The sequence below is a fragment of the Phacochoerus africanus genome, chromosome 4 (assembly GCF_016906955.1).
Source record: "Phacochoerus africanus isolate WHEZ1 chromosome 4, ROS_Pafr_v1, whole genome shotgun sequence".
NCBI classification, from domain to species: Eukaryota; Metazoa; Chordata; class Mammalia; order Artiodactyla; family Suidae; genus Phacochoerus; species Phacochoerus africanus.
Window position 1 is genome coordinate 103505391 of NC_062547.1, and position 19884 is coordinate 103525274.

Below are 19884 nucleotides of genomic sequence, written 5' to 3' on the forward strand. Positions count from 1 at the left end.
GCTGTACACCTGAAACTAACACAACATTATAAATCAACTATAGTTCAGTAAAAAATAAATATTTGCAAAAGAGTAATAATAAAAGAGAGGACTAAGGGAAAATGGAATGGTATTTCCAAAGGGACAGAGTGATGCTGAAATGCCTTCATATAAGTGCATCGTTTAAGGGCACTTGAAAGGGCACTTGGGAAGGATATGTTGGATTTAGAAGGAAAGGCATCAAAAGCGCTGCAGGTAGAGCAAGCCAGAGCAGGAGCTACAATACCAAAGGAGTGAGTACAGGGCTGTTCAGGCCATCGATGTCGACAGAAGGGAATCCCAGCAGAACTTGATGGAGAATGACTATTCACAAGGCAAGGAGGGGAGTGACTCCAAGATGATGCTTAAGGAACCTATGAGTCACAGGGCAGAACATATTTGCACTGTATTTTAAAGGCCATGGTACACAAAAGGAATGAAAATTTTAAGGGAGGTGGCAATCCATGCCAGGGGAACCAACGTACCCTTTCCTCTCTTAGACAAAATCCCCTCTATAATAGCTGTTTGCCAGGAGGGGTCCCCTGTTCGTGAGTTTTGGGTTAGCAGAATGATAGTGGTATCCTGGCTTCTCCCTCTGTGTGAGTGGTTCTCAACTTTGACTGCATATTAATGTCATCTAGGAAGGTTTTAAAATGACTGATGCCTGGACCTCTAGGTAGAATAATTAAATTGGAACCTATGATGATGAAGTCAGGGCATCAGAATTTTTTTTTTAAACTTCCCAAACATTCTACGAAAGAACCAGATTGAGGAACCTACTAGACAATTCTTGTCACCAAACCATGGTCCTATCCCTTGATTCCTATGTGGCAGCCACTACTTCTTCGTAATAACTGATGTGCCATCCCCCCACCTCACTTCCTCCTGCTCCCTCCCCAAACACACAGCTATCGGTACTTACCTCCTGCTTTCCCAGGAACAGATCTGTTGGCTAAAAGGAAAAGATATGAACACCATAGAGACAGTCAAACTTGCAGACACCATAATCCCAGTTCAAAAGGAATCACCCAGAAGAAACAGAAAAGTGAACAAGGAGAACAGGTTTTTTGTGTTTCATGTTTTGTTTTTGTCTCAGAACCAACTAAAGGATGCTACCAGTCACAGAAGACAGGAGCAAGTGGAGGAGAAGAATAAAGTTTCAACACCAAGATAGTAAAGACTTCCTGCCCCCACTTCCTCAGGCAGAGCCCGAGAGTAGGGGCAGAATGATGAACTTGCCTTGAAGATGGAAGGCCAGAGATAAAGGGAACTTGTATGATGCTTTCACTTGGAATTTCTGATGGCAGTAGCTTAGTGGGTGTGGACCACACCCCAAGATGCTAGAGGGCACAGTGAAGGTGACAGGTTCAGGCATGTGAGAACTCTGGGAGTCCTCAAAGGTTTCCCAATAGCCCAAGAGGAGATCCAAAAACGTTAACTGGTTCTGAGCTGACAGCAAGGCTCATGAGCTGCTGAAGGGCTTGACAGTGGTACCTCACAGCAAAGGCTTTGCAGTGTTGAGTCCAGGAGAAGAAGAGGCCAAAGAGAACATGGTTGTGTCTCAGAGAGGATGCAGTGCCAGGAAACCAAAATACAACATGTGATGTAGACAGCAGAAATGTTGGAATTTATACATACATCCATGTATAATTATAACTGAATTAATAATGTATCTATTAGGTTTACAGTCAGAAAAGAAAATCTGGCTGTGACCTTGGGCAGGTTCCTTAATCCCAGTTTCATTTTCTTCCTGTGTAAAATGAGATGATACCTCTCTCACAGGACAGCAGTTAAGATTAAATAAGTTAAACTATTTTCAATCACTCTTTCCAAAGATATTTATTGAGGGCCTATTATGTACAAAGGTTTTGCTAAGGCAATGCAAAGCAGCAGAGATCCCTGACCTCGAAAAGCATAATAGTTGGGGTGGGGTGATTTTTAACTAATTTACGCAAATACAGATATACACATAGATAGTTACCCATCATGATTAGCTATGAAGAAAACAGCAGCACATATTGAAAGAGAGTAATAGGGCTGACTCACACTGGGGGCTTTCTGAGATTTTTAGCTGAGATTTCAAGGACAAATTCAAGTTAGCTAAGGAAAGAAAGAGACAGAGGTTTCCAGACAGAGGGAATTCTACACATCTTTGCAAGCTCTGAGTCAGGAGAGAGTGCAAGTTATTTACAAGGCCAGTGAACCTGAAGCACAACATGTGGCAGAAAGATGCATCTTTGGGGCCAGACCACCACACAGCCTTATAAGCATCCAAAGGATTTTGGTTCTATCCTAGGGGCAATGAGAAGCCACTGGATTTTGATCTTGGGGACCTTAGGATCTGGTTGACGCCTTAAGAAAAACATCTTGGTTGCTGTGTGGGGTGTGAGGACTGAGAAGAAGGGAAGGCCAGTTAGAAAGTAGTCTAGACAGAGTAAGTACGATGGTGGTTTGTACTGGAGTGATATCAACAGAAATCAGGGCAGGGGGCTGGGGACACAGAGAGATGGAGAGATTCAACATCCATATTTACAGTGGATTAGAAGTGGCGAGTGAGAGAAAGGACAGGACTATCAGGATGGCTGCCAGGTTTCTAAAATGAACATCTGGGTGGTCATAGGTGCCCTTTAGTGAAATGGGGAAGGCCAGAGGTGGAATGGGTTTAAAAGAGAGGAGAGCGAATCAAGGTTTAGTTTTAAATATATTGAATGTGTGATGTCTAAGAGATATCCAAGGGGAAGCATCAAGAAGGCAGTTAAATATACACAGATTGAGAACAGAGAGAGAAGAGTTTTAAAGGAATTTCCTGTACTTGACTGCACTCTTTTAAAGTTTCAAAAAGTATCTTCCTTTGTCATCTGATCTTACTAAAAGCTTCTTCACAATCAATGTGGATGAAAATGTGGCAGTAACTGAGTACTTAACTTACCTCATAGCCAGGAAGAGTTTAAGACACTTTAGGAACCTTACTGCCTTTGGTGAGTGTGACTTTTCCCATTCACACAAGAAGTCAGGGGCAACTCATCCTGGGCTATGTCACCTTCCCTTTATTGGGGCACTATGGGATGTGAAAATCATCATCAACAGGACCTTCTTCCAACATGCTCTGAACAATGAAATTAACAAGCCCTAATAACAGCATGTCACTGCTGGTAAATGATACAGATGTTGAATTAATTCGATATTTAACAGTGGAATTTTTTTCTATTTAGACCCACCTGAAAATGTGCTACAGTACAGTTACAACGTCTTGGAAAAAGAGACAATGCTGGCCAATTTTTAGAAGTATTTTTTGAAATTATTGACCGCATCCTGAGTTGAAAGCAAATATTCTGTGCATTTAATAGAAAACAAAGCATTCTTTCTGAATGTGGACTCAAACAAACAAACAAACAAACAACTCCATGAAATGGGTGAGGAAGTGTCTGCACTTCCTCCTCCTTGTGAAATTAACTTGCAGGTCCAACTGGTGAGAAAGGCACCCAAAGCAGAAATTTTAATTTGCTCAAACAGGAGTGTTTTAACTCTGAATAAACCCTGGCGGAGCCAGAGCGAAAGTGAGGACAGAAAACTGCTGGCAAGAAGTACAGGAGAAGCAAGGAGAGAACCGATCTTGAGGACACTCACAGAGGTTCCCACAACACTCCTGCGCCTGGAAGTAACCAAAGCCACGTTCCAGTCTCTGGCTACTACCACATGGTACCCTCCTTGGCCTAACCCCGCCGTCCGTCCACCGGCCCCTCCACTTGGCCCTACTCAGGTGTCAGGTGGACCGGGCGCCGGCAGGAACCCAGGCTCCAGCGAGTGCAGAGGGAGGCTTCTACCAGCCGTGTGGCCATGGGACTGAGTGGAGCAAGACCACCACCGGCCCTGCGCTCCTGGCCATCTCCCAGTAGAAAAGAGGGACAAGGACAGCAGCGGGACTGGGCTGGCGCCAACCCCGCCACCTTACCTGTGGACGCCACCCTCCCTGTGGACTCGATCCCCAGATCCCCAGGCCACACGAGACGCAGCCTCCTGGTCCTCTTCCTCCAGGCCCCCCCCGGGGCCTACCCCCTCAGAGAGGATGCCCAGGTCATGCCCTTGCCCAGCCCTGTAGCCCCCTCCCAGCGGAGCGCACTGGGGAGGGTCTCCCTGTACCTGGGGCTCCGGACCACGCTGGCTGGCCCTTGCTCCTATGCAGCCTGCCCTGCCCTTGCCGGCCCAGGGACCGAAAGTGAAAGTAGAACTGGAGCTGCAGGCGGCGTGCGGGGTGCTGGGCCGAGCCGGGGCAGGCGCAGGGGAGCCCGTAGCCGAGGTGGGAGCTGGGGAAGGGAAAACCCGGGTGTGGGGCTGAGTGGACACCATTGTTCCCCAGAGGCGAATTCACAAAACAGTGCTGCTTGCGTGTGGGAAACAGCAGGGTTATGATACAGGAGGGACCTGGCGGAGAGGGGCTGCCCTTTCGAAACGCAGGTCGTTTTCTCCGTCTCTGGACGGTTATTGTTGCTTTTTCATAGATTAGCCTTCAGTTCGGCCGAGGTTTGTGGGTTAAGAAGGGGCTAATGCGTTTAGAGGGCACATCCACTGACTGGATGCCCCCACCCAGAAATAGCTCGAAGCTCGTTGGACTCAAGGGATGTCCATCATCTCGCCTCTACAAATGGGCTGAGAGCTCTGAGAGCTCGTGGCCCGCCTCAGAGAAACAGAATCCCGGAAGACTCTTTGTTTCTGCCAAACCCTGAATACCCTGGGTCTCAGTGGACTGGCCTTTGGGTTGTAGAAGGATTTGGCCAAGAGTGCGAAATAGGTGGAAGCGGGATGTAGCTGGTCCGGAACTGCTCCACCATGACCCAGAAGTTTGCTGCTCCCCACATGAAAACGTTCTCCCTGCTTTTTCAAATCACGTGACCGTTTCTATGCTCCTCTTAGAACACTGAGACTGGATGAAAGGTCGCCAAAAGCCCATCTTTAAACAGTTGAAGGTAAATGCAGTAACAAGCCAAGAAAACACAAATATTTATACTCACCAAATGCTGGCCCCTCTGTGACTTTTTCTCACTCTACTCAAGCTTTCTCCTTTCATTTCCTTCTCTGCCGCCCTGCCTTGGAAAACGGGGGGTTCCAAGTTGCTAGAATAGTACTTGTCAGCTTTTCTGTCTTCAATCTTATGCCTCCTTTTGAAAAAATATATTTTGTTCTGCATATTCTCTCCAGTCAAAGATATTCTGTAATATAAATTTAATACCCTGTCCCCAGGCCCAATCAGAGTGGGATCAAGGGAAATGTCTACACTTCTACAAGGAGCCAGTTTGGGATCAGGTAATTTGCATGTTTGAACTGCAGCAGGGCTGTCAGTGGCTCGCTATAACCTCCAAGGCCTCTGGGTGTCAGTGAGTGATCCTGCTTTGCTCAGATGAGAGATTCCTGTTCAGTAAATGCACGCATTTCTTTGTTTTCATATTTATATTTCAGGATATGCTGTTTTCTCTTCAGTTTCTATTAAGTTTAGTGTCTTTTGAAATATTTCTTGAAAGTCAGGATGGAAGGAACTGAAGGCGCCCCAACAGACAGGAGACTGCCAGGAGTGACATGTGAGAAGGCAGGAGGAGAGGAAGGTCTTTACGGAAACCTGGGCAGAGGGATCAGGAATGAAATGTCAGCAAGGAGAAAGCTGACACCAGGCTTTTCTCTCACAGCTCCACCCTCACGCAGACTTTGGACTTGGTTACACCCGGCTAAGACTCCCTCTTCAGAATCCAAGTGCACTACAAATAAAGCAATAAGAGGATTTGGCAGCATTCCCTTCTAGTTTCAAAGTTCCAGCAGAGATACATTGGATGCAGAACTCCTGGGAGTGAGGGCTTTAAATGTGAAGGAGCCCCAGTTGTAGAGGTTGTCAGATCAAAACTTAGCAACTACCAAGCTTAGAAATGCTGTTGGAGGGAAGAGCACAGGAAGAAAGGGCCTCTCAGTTTATTAATTACTTACAACTGTTAGATACTCTGCTAAATGCTAGCTGTATGCACTTGTGTATATATGTTTGCATAATTTTATCTTTTCAGTGAACATAAAATGTAGGTATCAGACTTTATAAATGAGAAAAGTGAGAGGCTGGAAGCATGCTCAAAGTCAAAGAGAAAATAAAAAGTGAAACCTAAATTTGAGCCCTCCATAGGTCTCTTTAACTCCAAAGTGCATGTTTTTTGCACTGACTCACATGGCTTCCTCAGCTAGCTGTTATTCACTCCCTCCCCCTCTTCACCTCAACCCCATTTCACTTGGCACTTCTAGCTTTGCTCTTTTCCAGGCAGCCCCTAGGAATTCCCCAGCCTGCAAAACCTTCCTGGAGCCTCTGGATTTCCTCCCAATGGATATTATGTTATGCTGCTATAACAGAGCAACTCTAAGACATCACTAGTTTAAGAACACAAAGCTTTGTTTCTCACTCATGGTGCAGAGCCATGGCTGACAGGCAGGGTACTCTGCCCCGCACAAGAAGCTCAGCATCATGTAGGTGCATTTAATGAAGCTTTTGGCCTTCCAGAGGAAGAAAGAGGAAGGCTGGAGAATGACACATCAGCCTGTTCCTACCTCAGCACTGCGTATCACACATGACTTCCACTCACATTTCATTGGCCAGAACTAACTACATGGTCTTCTGCAAATGCAACCAGGGGTTGGTAAACTCTAATAATATTGTCCACACGCTTTAAGAGACTCAGTTGAGCTTGTGCATGTTAGAAACTTCTAAGTGTCCTTAGTCTCAGATGGGAGCTGGGAGGAGGAGGAGGGAGTCCACCTCAGGCTTTAGCCATTGCACATGTATTTTGGGTTATTAATGATGAGTTTGTTTGTTTGTTTGTTTTGATCAAGTGGCGTTCAGTTCTGCCTTAATTAATTACATCAATTCTGTACTCATTAGCTTTTGTTGAGCAATGTCAGCATTTGGCTCATTTCCTCTCTTTTGCTGCCAAAGTTGCTGCCATTTTGACCATATCACTGTTCTCCTTTTTGATGTATCCAGAGTCATGATGTAGAAAACAGAGAAAAGTGGGGCTGCTCTGATATAGTGGGATAATCCCACCCATTCAGTCCTTGCCATACCTCTCAAACCCACTCCTGCACCTCCTTCCACCCCTACACACACACACACACACACTTTGGTCTCTGAGGCACCTCCACAAGCTCTTTTGGCCCCAGAACATTTTATTTTATTTTATTTTACTATCTTTTTAGGGCCACACCCATGGCATACGGAAGTTCCCAGGCTAGGGGTTGAATCTGAGCTACAGCTGCCTGCCTACGCCAAGCCACAGCAACGACAGATCCGAGCCATGACTGTGACCTACACCACAGCTCACGGCAATGCCTTAACCCACTGAGTGAGGCCAGGAGTCAAATCAGGGATATTAGTCAGGTTCGTCATTGCTGAGGTATGACGGGAAATCCCGGAACTTAAATTTTTTTTAAATTACACCTTAAAAAAGAAGAGCGATGTCCCTCATTTTTGTTATTCTTGACAAAGAGGATGAGCAAGCCAATTTGCAAAGCAGGCCTACTCAGCAAAATCTATGTCTTTTCATTAATAATCACAAACAAAGAAGAAGGTAGAGATGCCAGGTTAAAAGTAAGACTGTCGCAAAGGAGGCCAATGAGCTCAAGACAGCTAATAAATTCCTCTAAAACATTGTGGTTTGAAACATTTATATATACTTTATCTTATTGGAACTAGAAGCCACCTATAAAGTCCATTTTTCTAGAATGAGGAAACTCAGGATTTGAGATGCTAAGTGACTTGCCAGGGGCCTCTGTATATGGAGGCTGCTCTAAATGAAGCCAATTCAGAGGAAAGCAGAACTGACAGGGAGAGACAGCCATAATCCCATTAAGGCCCTCAGACCCAGCTGTCCCAAGTAAGCCCCACTCTTGGAGTTTCCATTCGAGAGAAGCAGTGAATTCCTTTCTGGATTCAGGTTTGAGTCAGGCTTCAGAAAGAGTCCTGAGTCACCACTAGAGGACAGAACCCTAGAGGACGGAGCAATGGATGCCAGCATCTGTGGTTCTCACTAAGTGACCAAAACCGTTGTCCGACTACTAAGACTGCTGGGTCCTAAAGAACTTTCTCGGTGACTTGAGGATTGATGACTTGTTTCCCACTTACCCCTCTCTCCTTGGACATGTATTCGACAAACTCCTGCCACCAAGGGTAACCTGAGCATGTCCCAGTTCTCATAGCCCAACAAAAGCCAGGGACCCCAACCCTCTTCCATCCTTCCTCAGGAAGACAGACACCCACCTCACTGCTCTCCAGCCTGCATTCTGCAGTCCTATCCCTTTTCCCTTTGCTCATTTCAACTAGGAGGTAAATCATCATAACACATGTTTTTAAAATTTGCATTTACTCCATTACTAATGAGACTGAACACTACACTGAACATATGCTGATTAGATGTTTTCAGTTTTTATTTCCTCTTTTGAGAATTATATGTTTATGTTTGCTGCCTATTTGTCTACTAGAAAATCACTACTTGGTTATATAAAAATTATCTATGACACTCAAGAGAACTCATGAATTACATTAAAAATGTAAACTATCACAGTCAGGAAGGCTCTGTTGTTTCAAAGCAATGCCGTAAATATGTCTAAATGAATCATGTCAGTTTCTTAAAAATCCAGACCTTTGCCTTCTATGTTGTTATTTGAGATGTTGGAGTTTACCAGATATTGCCAAGCTGAACATTAAAGCAAATCTTGGTTCAGGAAGCCTGGTATCCAGGTTTGTTCTTGTTTAAGGCTCTCTTTGCCCCAGCAAGTGCACAAGGAATCGGTTATCCAACCCAGGAGTAAGCATGTTCTTTACATATGACTTAGGGAATAATACAAATATTGGGATAGAAGCATAGGTGGGTTTGTTGACAGTGTTTTCTAAAGAACCATAGCATCATACTACCAAACAGTTTGCAGGCTCTCTCACATTCAAGGGCAAGTATAAGCTTTCTCTGAAGGAGTAATCTGTCTACCACATTAATGTTACTGTACATTGAAGGTATTAAATATGTTATTTTAATCATAGGATGTGGACAGTCTCTGTCCCTGAGACAGGAAGGATATGTAGATCAGGAAAGTGATTGATGAAGGAATAATTGGGCAGAAACTAGGCAAGAACCTTGACCTAGAGACTAGAAAGATTTGCTTCTTCAGTGAGCTGAAAATGTGACTATTTCCCAAATAAGATATGATAAATTAATAGCTGGCTGACATTTTTCACTTATGGAGAATGAGTCAGCTTCTGACTACCAGAAGAACTGATTCCAAACTCAGGATAAAGATGACATCTGACAGTATGAGCAATAAAGAGACCAGGGCTCACTAACTGGATTTGAACATTTGATAAGAAAATGATTAAAAGTGGAAGGAGTTTTACAGGCTAGGGAACATATTATAGGCCCAGTGAAAGTCCAAAGTCAAAGAGAGTTTGCAAGGAGAGAGAAAGGAAGATGGGTCCTTAGGGGTGGGCGTGAGGGCGAGACCTGAGAAGGCCAGGCAGCTGCAGATCTGAGTCATCTGGGCCTAACACCAGAGATTCTAGGAGACCCAAAGCACCAACCAGAATTATCTCAGGACAGAAGCTTGAGAGTCTTTGCCCCATGTCCACTGCCCACCTCCCAACTAGCAAGCCTACCCAGAGGGAGAGTCCACGACTGAGTGGGTGGATCAGCCAAAGATGTCAAAATGAAACTCCAGTTAAATTGGTGAGAATTATAGGCTCTTCAGTTTCTGAAGCATTGTGTTGGATTTTTTTCCCTGCTCTGGCCTGTATGAGCCTAGCTGTCCAGCAATTCCCATTCTAAAGAATGAATACGGCAAAATCATAATATAGTAAAATTTTATTTAACCATTTGTAGCACTAGTAAATAAAATTTCCAGATTACTGAAGCTCTTTTCTTTCTTCCTTTGTTCTTTTTTTTTTTTTTTTTTTTTGTAGGGCTGCATCCACGGCTAGGGGTCAAATCAGAGCTGTAGCCACTGGCCTACACCACAGCCACAGCTACACCAGATCTGAGCTGCATCTGCAAACTACACCACAACTCATGGCATCAGTGGTTCCTTAACCCACAGAGTGAGGCCAGGGATCGAACCTGCATCCTCATGGATACTAGTCAGATTCATTTCTGCTAAGCCACGACATGAATGCTTGCTTGCTTTCTCCCTTCCTTCTTTCCCTTTTCTTTCTTTCTTCTTTTATTTATTTCTCTCTTTCTTCTTTCCTTTCTCCTTTTCTTTTTCTTTCTTTATGTCTTTCTTTCATCAGTCATTAATTGATGCAGTGAGTAAAGAGAAGCAAAGGAATGCATCAGAATAATTTAAGGAGTTTGTCTTACAAAAAAAGATTCCTGGAGTTCCCTTCGTGGCACAGTGGTTAACGAATCCGACTAGGAACCATGAGGTTGTGGGTCCGATCCCTGGCCTTGCTCAGTGGGTTAAGGATCCGGCGTTGCCATGAGCTGTGGCGCTGCCGTGAGCTGTGGTGTAGGTCGAAGACGTGGCTCGGATCCCGTGTTGCTGTGGCTCTGGTGTAGGCCGGTGGCTACAGCTCCGATTAGACCCCTAGCCTGGGAACCTCCATATGCCGTGGGAGCAGCCCAAGAAATGGCAAAAGGACAAAAAAAAAAAAAAAAAATCCTTATCTCCACCATGAGAAATTCTGATACTATAGATCTTGATGGATATATACCATAGAATTCAAAGGCAAGTATAAACTTTCTTTGAGGGAAAAAATTCCTTTGGTTCATACTGCTACACTGAGGGCAAACGGGATTCTACATACCTTGGCCAGAAAAATTGGAGAATTCCCTGAGGGCTAGTCCTCAAAAGTAGGCAGCATCAGCTATCTGAGTTCTGGAACCTAGAAGGAACTGCTGGAGATGATACAGATAGAGGAGGGAAGAGAGGTGGACAGAGTCAGGAGTTAGCAGTGCTTGGTGATGACTGTCTAGATTATTCCACCAGACTCTTCGTCTTAACCAATAGGAAGAGGAAAATTGCAAGTTTGGAGATCAAAGTATGGGTCCTTAGTGCAAGGAAAGAGAGGCCATTCTGTTTGTGGGTTTTGATCTCTGAATCCTCAGTTTGCAAAAGAGATGACACAGTGAGGAATGAATAAATTTAACTATTTTGAGAGTATAAACTCTAAGGAGAAAGATGACCCATAAGCACAGACACTTCTGAGAGACTATATGAATGTCTACCTCATAGTCAAGAGGGATATGGAAGGAAAGACACCCAGGAGAAACCAGGTCTCCTCACTGGCAAAACCCATTGCTGCTGGCCAGTCCCAGGGCATGGAGTGTGAGGAGAAGGGTGGAGAGTTGGTCTGGAGGGGCCAGTGGGAAATCTCTAGCACAGGCATATTGAATAATAGCATGTGTTTCCAGGAATCTAACTAAACACAAGTCAGTTAGGGACGGTGATCAACTTCCGAGTACATCTTCCACGCAACTTTCCATTGAAAGCAACAAATAACACCCATCTCAGTCCATGTTTTGTACCCACATCATTACAAAGATGGAAAAGGAAAAATTACCAAAAAGACCAGTGACATTTAAAAACCTAATTTCTATGTGGTGTCAGTCAGGGTTCAATCACAGAGAACAGAATCCATTCAAGCTATTTAATCAGAAATGGATTTATTGCAGGCTTACATGACTTACATAATCATTGGGGAGGCTTAAAAAGCACACACTAGAGGGAGCTTCCAGGAACAAATCCCAAAGCCGCCACAGGGAACCTGGCCACCAACGAAGCTGCTTCTCTTGCCATGACCCAGAAGCCATCTGCTACACTGGGTGGTGGCTGCCATGGCTGCTGGCTCCAGAAGCAGGTCATGGATACTATAATCTGTCCCAGCAAAATGAATATCTCAAGCTTTGCCTCTCTCCCTGCTTAATTCAGTTCCAAATTCGAGTTGCCCACCAGCACTTCTGTTTGGCAGAGACTCTGGAGCATCCAGAACCTCAGAGCAAGGGAGTCTGGGAAATGAAGTATTTGCTCTGCACACTTGGCAGAGAGTGAGGAATCCTGAAAGGAGGCTGGAAGATGTGCCAAGTGAACCAATCATAATATCCACCACGAATGCTAAACTGTGATGAGGCTGAACAGATAAAATGGAAATAAGTACTTCTGAGGCCTCAGATAACTCTGAGTGTATTTATAGACAAAATAAGTAATTGGGAAATCAATAGTAGATTTAGATTATAAGAGCACAGGGCACTTGGGAGTGGGACAGATACTTTTGCGACATAAGCATATTGTCAAGCATCAAGTTAGGAGAGGTAGTACTGAAATGTCTCTAGGGGTTGGTTTTTTTTCCCCTTTTGTCTCTTCAGCACCCTCCTTCCTCTCTTGGGAAATGCATAGGCACGTGGCTCAATCTCAGGCTGGGATCAACAGAGCATCCTGACTCTCTAGTTGCAGTGATTGGTCCAAGGACTGGCACGTGACCAAAGCCAGGCAATCAGAGGCCTTGCCCAGGATTATTCTGGCTGAAGCTGACAGGGAAGCCTCTTATTTTCCTCTTTATTTGTGGTTTCCTCTTTCTTTGTGGATGAATGTGGAGTTAGAGTTAATGGCTTAATTCTCACTGTAAGGCAATGCCTAAGGACAAGAACCCAGCACCAAAGAGGAGAAAGGAAGTGAGAGTCAGGGCTCAAGAGATTCCTACATTTTGTGATTTCACCCTCACAGCCTGGAACAGCCTCCTTTCAGCACTTATTTCCTCAGTTCCATGACCCACCTAGCATCCTTTCTGATAAATCCTTCCTGTTGGATTAGGATTGTTTGACTGAGTTGGGTATCAGTTGCATGCAATGTCAAGAGTTGTAACAAATTATATTCTCCATTTCGTAACTTATTTTCTCCCTAGTCACTTGAAGGAAGGTCCTTGGTGTCCCATGGAAAAAGTGATTATATATATATATATATATTTTTTTTTTTTGTCTTGCTTCCCATATATTGCCTAAACTTGAACTAAAAGTTTAATCAACCAAACTTGATTTAAGTAATTTTGATAATGTCACTCAGTTTTAGATGAGCAGTCTTTAAGAACAACTTCACATTTTAAAAGACTCATTGGACAACTGCTGCAGTATAGTCACCTGACTTCACTTTGCAGTCACCACCTATGTGCTCTGGCAAGCCCTAGCAATTTCACTGGTGATGGGGAGGAGCCGAAGAAAATCTAAGGAATAAAATCATGGAGGAGAGTCTGTGGTTCCATGGGGCAGGCTTCCTGTGCGTGTGCATATAACAGAAAGAGGGGAATCAAAATCTTTCCCTACCAATATACTGTATTCCTTTGGCCTGCAAGCTTTCTCAAAGCTCAGTTATATTCTGAGTTTGAAATGGCAAAATATCTACTCCAGATTCACTGTTTTTTCAAGCGCTATAGACCAAGTCAGAAGAGCATTTAGAAATGTGCATGCAAAATAGTTACTCTCAAGGAGGGTTTAAATTAGGGACAAGTTCTCAGGATTGACATGCAACTTTCCAGGCACCATGTACATTTAGCACAGTATTCTAATATTTTGTGTGCGATATTATCACCTTTTAAGACATCATCAAAAAAACTGAGCATATAATAAATTATCATCAGTCATGGATTTAATATTCACTGTTTTGACTATGTGGGGATGACCTGAATGTCTAGAACTTAAAGAAGTGAGACAAGGAACCACTTGACCTTGAGTATCCTGCTCAACCATTTAGAATCCACACCCCAAGCCAATTCTGCTGTTCACTCAGCATCTCAGGCTGTTAATTTCTGAAGTGATAAAATCTTAAAAAAAAAAAATGAAGTTGCATTTCTACAACTTCATTAAGTATCTTAAAGGGCTCACTTAACATTCTAAAAGTCATTTTATTACACTTCATGGGAAAAAATACATACTCAGATGATATCTGAGATTGAAGTCTTATAAAACTATGCCACAATCTAAAAACATTACTAGTTTCCTTAAACTGTTGGTGATAGGATAACCCATGAGGAAGGCCTAAGTTTTTCGAGTCAGTCCTATAAAACTATTACTAATTCTGAAAAGGAGGTTTTCTTTTAGTTGTCGAAAAAGTAAGAATTTTGCTTTATAAACAAGTAAGAGAGCTTGGCAACTTGCTGAAAGTTAAACAGAACCTGTGGTTCTTTACCATGTGGGGTCCCCCAAAACAGATGCCAACTTCCTCAAAGCCAGAAAAGGATGGAGAGACTCATCAAGGTGAACATTACAGTCTTATGCAATCCCATCACCTTTGCTGTACTCTATGAGTTAGAAGCAAATGGTAGATCCTGCCCACAGTCAAGGGTATGATATCACACAAGGACAGAGAAACCAGGAGGTATTGACCAGTGTGGGGTGGAGGGCACCTCAGGAGTCTATCCATTACAGGAGACAAAAAAGTTGGACATCATGTCTCCCCTTTCGTGTTACCATTATGTCCTCTCATCACCTTAATCCAGGCCCACATTATTTTTTGCTCATATGTTACAACAGCCTCCAAATTCTCCCCATTTCTCTACTTGCTTCCTTACAATGCACTTTGTACAGCAGCAAAATTGTCTTCTTACAGTGGACAAGAATCTTAGTCCCTCACTCAAGGGTTCAAAAATGTCATATTTAACATTTTTATTTAAATTAAAAAAATCTTTGTTAAGCTCCTTTCCTGCCAGTCTACTGGGATATCCAGTCTCAATTCTTGTTAACTTTTACCCTTAACTCAGGATCAACCATGGTCACAGAGTCTTAAGCACAGTCTTGGTTCCCACTTGTTGCCATGGAGGGAGTCACTCTCTAGGCTTCAGGTCCAGGGGAGGTACTGCCTCCAGGCCTTGCTGGGACATAAAACCTTAGGGCCTAGTGTCCATCATTCCTAGGTGTGGCATGTGCCCAGCTGCTCTGAGGCTGTCCCAGGGATACTGATACCCAGTGGAACATATGTTCTTTCTGTCTTTGGGATGGCCATACCTTCTTGACCTATGTTGGGAATTTCTATTTTCCCTCTCCTCTGCCCCTCTGAGTTGCCAAAATATTCAGCTTTTATCAGAGTCAGGAGATGTTGCTTTTGAGCAACTTCTGCTTTAGAATACATAAATGGCCCTAAGACAGGGAAATTAAAAGCCCAATTTTCTGCTTGAGATAGAGGGTAAACTACATGGAGAGAAAAGCACACACATTAATATTTCAATTAATTCTCTTGCACTTTAGTAAAGCTCAGTAAATCTGCATATCCATAGAGAAAGATTACCTCCCTCACTTTGCCTTACTAACTTCTCCCAAAAGGACGGGACTCAAGTATCTGCTGTGAAACATCTTGCCCTGGATAGGAACTCCCATATACAAAGCAAGACCTGCTTGTATTCATTTTCCTGGGTTGCCCAAATGAAGCAGGTGAGTGTAGGTAGAGATGAATTGCTCACTCCACCCCACGCCCTTCTTAGAGACATTCCCTTCGAAAAGATTCCTTCTCAGCACTGGCTGCATCCCACTGAGAGAATTTGGCCCAGACCCTTCATTCTCTGATGAAACTTGCCTACATCAGATGAAGCTACAACTAGGGGTCTGTATTCAGATCTGAATCTCTAGCAATGTCTAACCTATTCTGAGGACTCATCACTCACTAATCACTCATCTCCCACCCTCAAATTAGGAGGAAGGCTACAATAAGAAGGAAAGCATGATGTGGCTTCTGTGTAAGATGCTAGAGCCTTTTCCTATTTCCTTCTCTCTTCTACTAGACAAGACCTCATGTTCCCTTATCCTCATCTGCACCTCAAGAATCTCATTTCTTGCCTTCTTTTCTATGTGTCATTCACAATAGCCTTTTAATTTTTCTACTGTACTACGCTTCTTGCAGCTCCAAAATGTTACCACATGTTATTCTAGTTCAGTTATTTCCATTCATCCAATTCTCGCTCAAATGCCCCAGCTTAACTCTCTGAGGGAAAGAAGGGATATAGGTGCCAGTAAAGAGTAGTTTCATTGTCTGATTCCTCTTTGATTTCCTGAGATCACTCCAAACCCTAGCATGACTTTGTTTTGTCATTGCTTGGAATGAGTTCCCACTTTTTAAAGAAAAAAATACTATGAAATATTTGAAAGACATATGACACATATTTGACTCAGGTAAAGATATCAAAATGGTGGACATAAATCAATTGCTGAGAGTTCTCTTCAAATATGGTCTGCAATAAAATGCCCATCTCTCACAATTCTTTGGCACTTCCCTTACTGACTGTGCTGAATTTCCCACAAGTTCTGGACATTTAATTTATTGGTTGTCTGGGATTTGTTTTGCTTCTGACTCTGAGGAATGCCATGTCTATGTGGCTCTGGTATCCCATACAAGTTACTTCCCCATCATGTGCTGCAATAGCAGATTAATAGACCTATTTGATGGGTTCTGAGACATGACGTCTGTGGCAGCTGGCTTTTTGGGAACCCATAGAAGGGTGGTTGCACTTTATAGCCCAGAGTTCAGCTCAGAAATGGTCAGTGTTGCTTTAGCAACTGTCTTTCTGAAGAAACACAGATATGGTGGAGTTACTAAATGGGCACATCTGCAATGTTCTCCTTTGCTTGAGGAGGTTATCCACTATTTCCTTCTCCTTCCCTTCACCTGAACAACTTCAGCTGTTGAAGGGGAGCATCAGAGGGGTTTTTAATCTATATTTCTTTTCTGTGTCAGCACCATACTGTTTTGATGGCTGTAGCTTTGTAGTATAATCTGAAGTCAGATTATAGAAAAGCCCAGAAATAAACCCGTGAACCTGTGGCCAATTAATCTAGGACAAAGGAGTCAAGACTATACAATGGAGAAAAAAAATCTCTTCAATAAGTGATGCTGAGAAAACCAGACAGCTACATGTAAAAGAATGAAATTAGAATATTCTCTAACACCATACACAAAAATATACTCAAAACAGATAAAAGACCTAAACATAATACCAGATACTATAAAACTCTTAGAGGAAAATGTAGACAGAACACTCTTTGATATAAACTGCAGGAATATCTTTTCAGATCCACCTCCTAGAGTAATGAAAATAAAAATAAACAAATGAGACCTACTTACAAGTTTTTGCACAGCAAAGAAAGCCATAAACAAAATGAAAAGACAATCCACAGAATGGGTGAAAATATTTATAAACAATGTGACTGACCAGGGATTAATCTCTAAAATATCAAAAAACTCATGCAGCTCAATACCAAATAAACAACAAACACCACAACCAAAAAATGGGTAGAAGCTCTAAATATACATTTCTCAAAAAAATGACATACAGATAACCAGAAAATACATGAAAATATGCTCAACATAGCTAATGATTAGAGAAATCTAAATCAAAACTACAGTGGGATATCACCTCATAACAATTATAATGGCCATCATCAAAAATCTACAAACAATAAATGGTGGAGAGGGTGCAGAGAAAAGGGAATACTCATACACTGTTGGTGGGAATGTAAATTGGTATACCAGTATGGAAGACAGTATGGAGGTTCCTCAAAATATTAAAAATAGAACTATCATATGATCCAGCAAGCCCACTCCTGGTCATCTATCCAGAGAAAACCATAATTTGAAAAGATACATGCACCCCAATATTCACTGCAGCACTATGTACACTAGCTAAGACACAGAAGCAACCTAAATGTCCATTGACAGAGGAATGGATAAAGAAGATGTGGTACATACATACAATGGAATATTACTCAGCCATAAAAAGAATGAAGGCCATTTGCAGCAACATGAATGGACTTAGAAGTTATCATACTAAGTGAAGTTAGACAGACAGTGGAAGATAACCATCATATGATATCACTTATATGTAGAATCTTTAAAAATGATACAATTGACTTATTTTCAGAGCAGATACAGACTCATAGACTTTGAACACGAACATATGGTTACTAAAGGAGGCAGGCTGAGGATTTGGGACTGGCATATGCACACTGTGGTATATGGAATAAATGGTCAACAAGGACCTGCTGTATAGCACAGGGAACTCTACCCAATGTTCTATGATGATCTATATGGGAAAAGAATCTGAAAAAGTATGGATGTGTGTACATGTAAAACTGAATTACTTTGTTGCATATCAGAAATTAGCACAACATTGTAAATCAACTATATTTCAATAAAACTTAAAAAATGAAAAAACACTGCCAAAAAATGAGATGCCATCATTTTCAAATATGTTTTAAATATGAAAAAGTGTGAGTCATAGAATTGATGAAATATAATTAGCCAGAAGTCTGTCTAGATGGAGCCACAGCTTATTGATCTTTGTAGTCCCAGCACCAAGCACAACATGTGATATAGAATAATTACTCAATAACATTTGTTTAGTTATTTGATACACCACTCATTCCCCACCACCAGCCACAGGACTTTCCTTCATTCCCCAGCCCTCATACCTCCTGTGTTCAAATGCTGTTAGTGTTCCGGGTTCATCAGAGATATTAATTTCTTTTGAAATGCATTTGCTCCACAAAAACTTGACATCCTTTCACTTTTCTCATGACCTTGCTGTAGTCTGTCATCTACATTACAGCTAAACATCTGCCAAACTCATGTTTGTGCTCTCAAAGCTACTGGGAGAAACTGACATCCTCCCCTATTCATTCCACTCCCTCAAAACAGCTGCACTGAGCCTAATGATGTTACCAATGTGGTTTCAGGTGCTATGGCAAACCAGTAATGGAGGTTAGGTAGAGAGAATTTGGGGAAACTTCAAGTAAGTTGCTGTTTAGTCCTATTTATTAACTGGGCTGGCCTTTCTATAGGTTTTTTTTTTAAATATGTATTTAGTAAAGGCAAAAAGAAGTAAATAAAACTGAGATCTTTACCCCAGTCAAATCAACCCTATTCCTTTTAATCCCTCTGATATAGGGCTTTACAAGAAGGATTCCAAATGGGTATTGTGGTGAAGTAAATGCAACAACTCAGTTCAGCTGGCCGGGTGTTTTTTAAGCATGAGACTTGGCTGTGCCTTCTCCAGTTGGCCAGCACATCACTTCCTAAAGATTTTACTGCAGTAGTTGCCTATGTTCCTATTACCTGCTGGACTCTTGAATGTATCTGAGGTTTTGACCCCTGCCTTGAATGTGTGGTTTTTCTTTTCCAGAAGGACCTCCAGTTCACCATGTCCCCTTAAATTTTTCACCCTCATTTTGAGATTAATTGGTCATTAGAGATGGGTTAGTTTCTCTAACTAGAGAGAAAACTACACGTTGAAGTTGAAATAAACTGGTTATGGAAATATTTATTAGCCATATTTATCAGTGCAGGGTATAGCTATACAAGTAATCTCTGCCCCTATTCCCACAAGGCTTCAATACCCATGGTATTTATGAGGCGGTATTGAAGAGGGGAGGGATGGAATAAAATATAATGTCACAAAGTTAACATTTAAAATTGGATCCAGCATTTTGGGATCTGAGACCTCCCTCTAACCCTAGCTTTAATTCACACCTTCCAAAATAGATCTTTCCTGTGTTTTTCCTTGGACTTTAATAAAGCACAGGCAGGGGAAGACAGTGTTAGATGAAACTGCCAAGACTTGGAGTCGTGAGTCCTTTAATTCATGGCCACAAGGGCTAAGTGTTCTTTCAAATCCTTTTTAAAGCCAATTGGCAGTAGAAGACAAGTGATTAAGAAGTTAAAAATAAAACTGAAATGCTTCCCTCTGTTTATGGAATTAAAATATAAAAACTTTGTCTGGAGTTGGCTGCTTTTCATCTTTTAAGAGTAGTTTCCATTTCACTTTTCCCCTCCATCTTACCTATTTCCCTGCCTTCTCTCCCCCACACAGCTACTCACCTCTTGAAAAAA

General features: G+C 42.5%; 1 protein-coding gene across 4 annotated transcripts in view; it reads right to left on the bottom strand.

Annotated features, from left to right (window-relative positions):
• Positions 1 to 4285, bottom strand: part of ERAP1 (endoplasmic reticulum aminopeptidase 1) — a 36887-nt gene extending 32602 nt beyond the window's left edge. Inside the window, exon 1 of one of the 4 annotated variants that reach the window (XM_047778325.1) lies at positions 4159 to 4283. The gene's annotated coding sequence lies outside the window, so the exon portion shown is untranslated. Of the gene's footprint in view, positions 1 to 940; positions 960 to 3970; positions 4037 to 4158 lie in introns of those variants that run through there. The other 3 variants (XM_047778328.1, XM_047778327.1, XM_047778329.1) reach the window with 3 other exon arrangements.
• Between the last annotated feature and the right edge of the window lie 15599 nt (positions 4286 to 19884).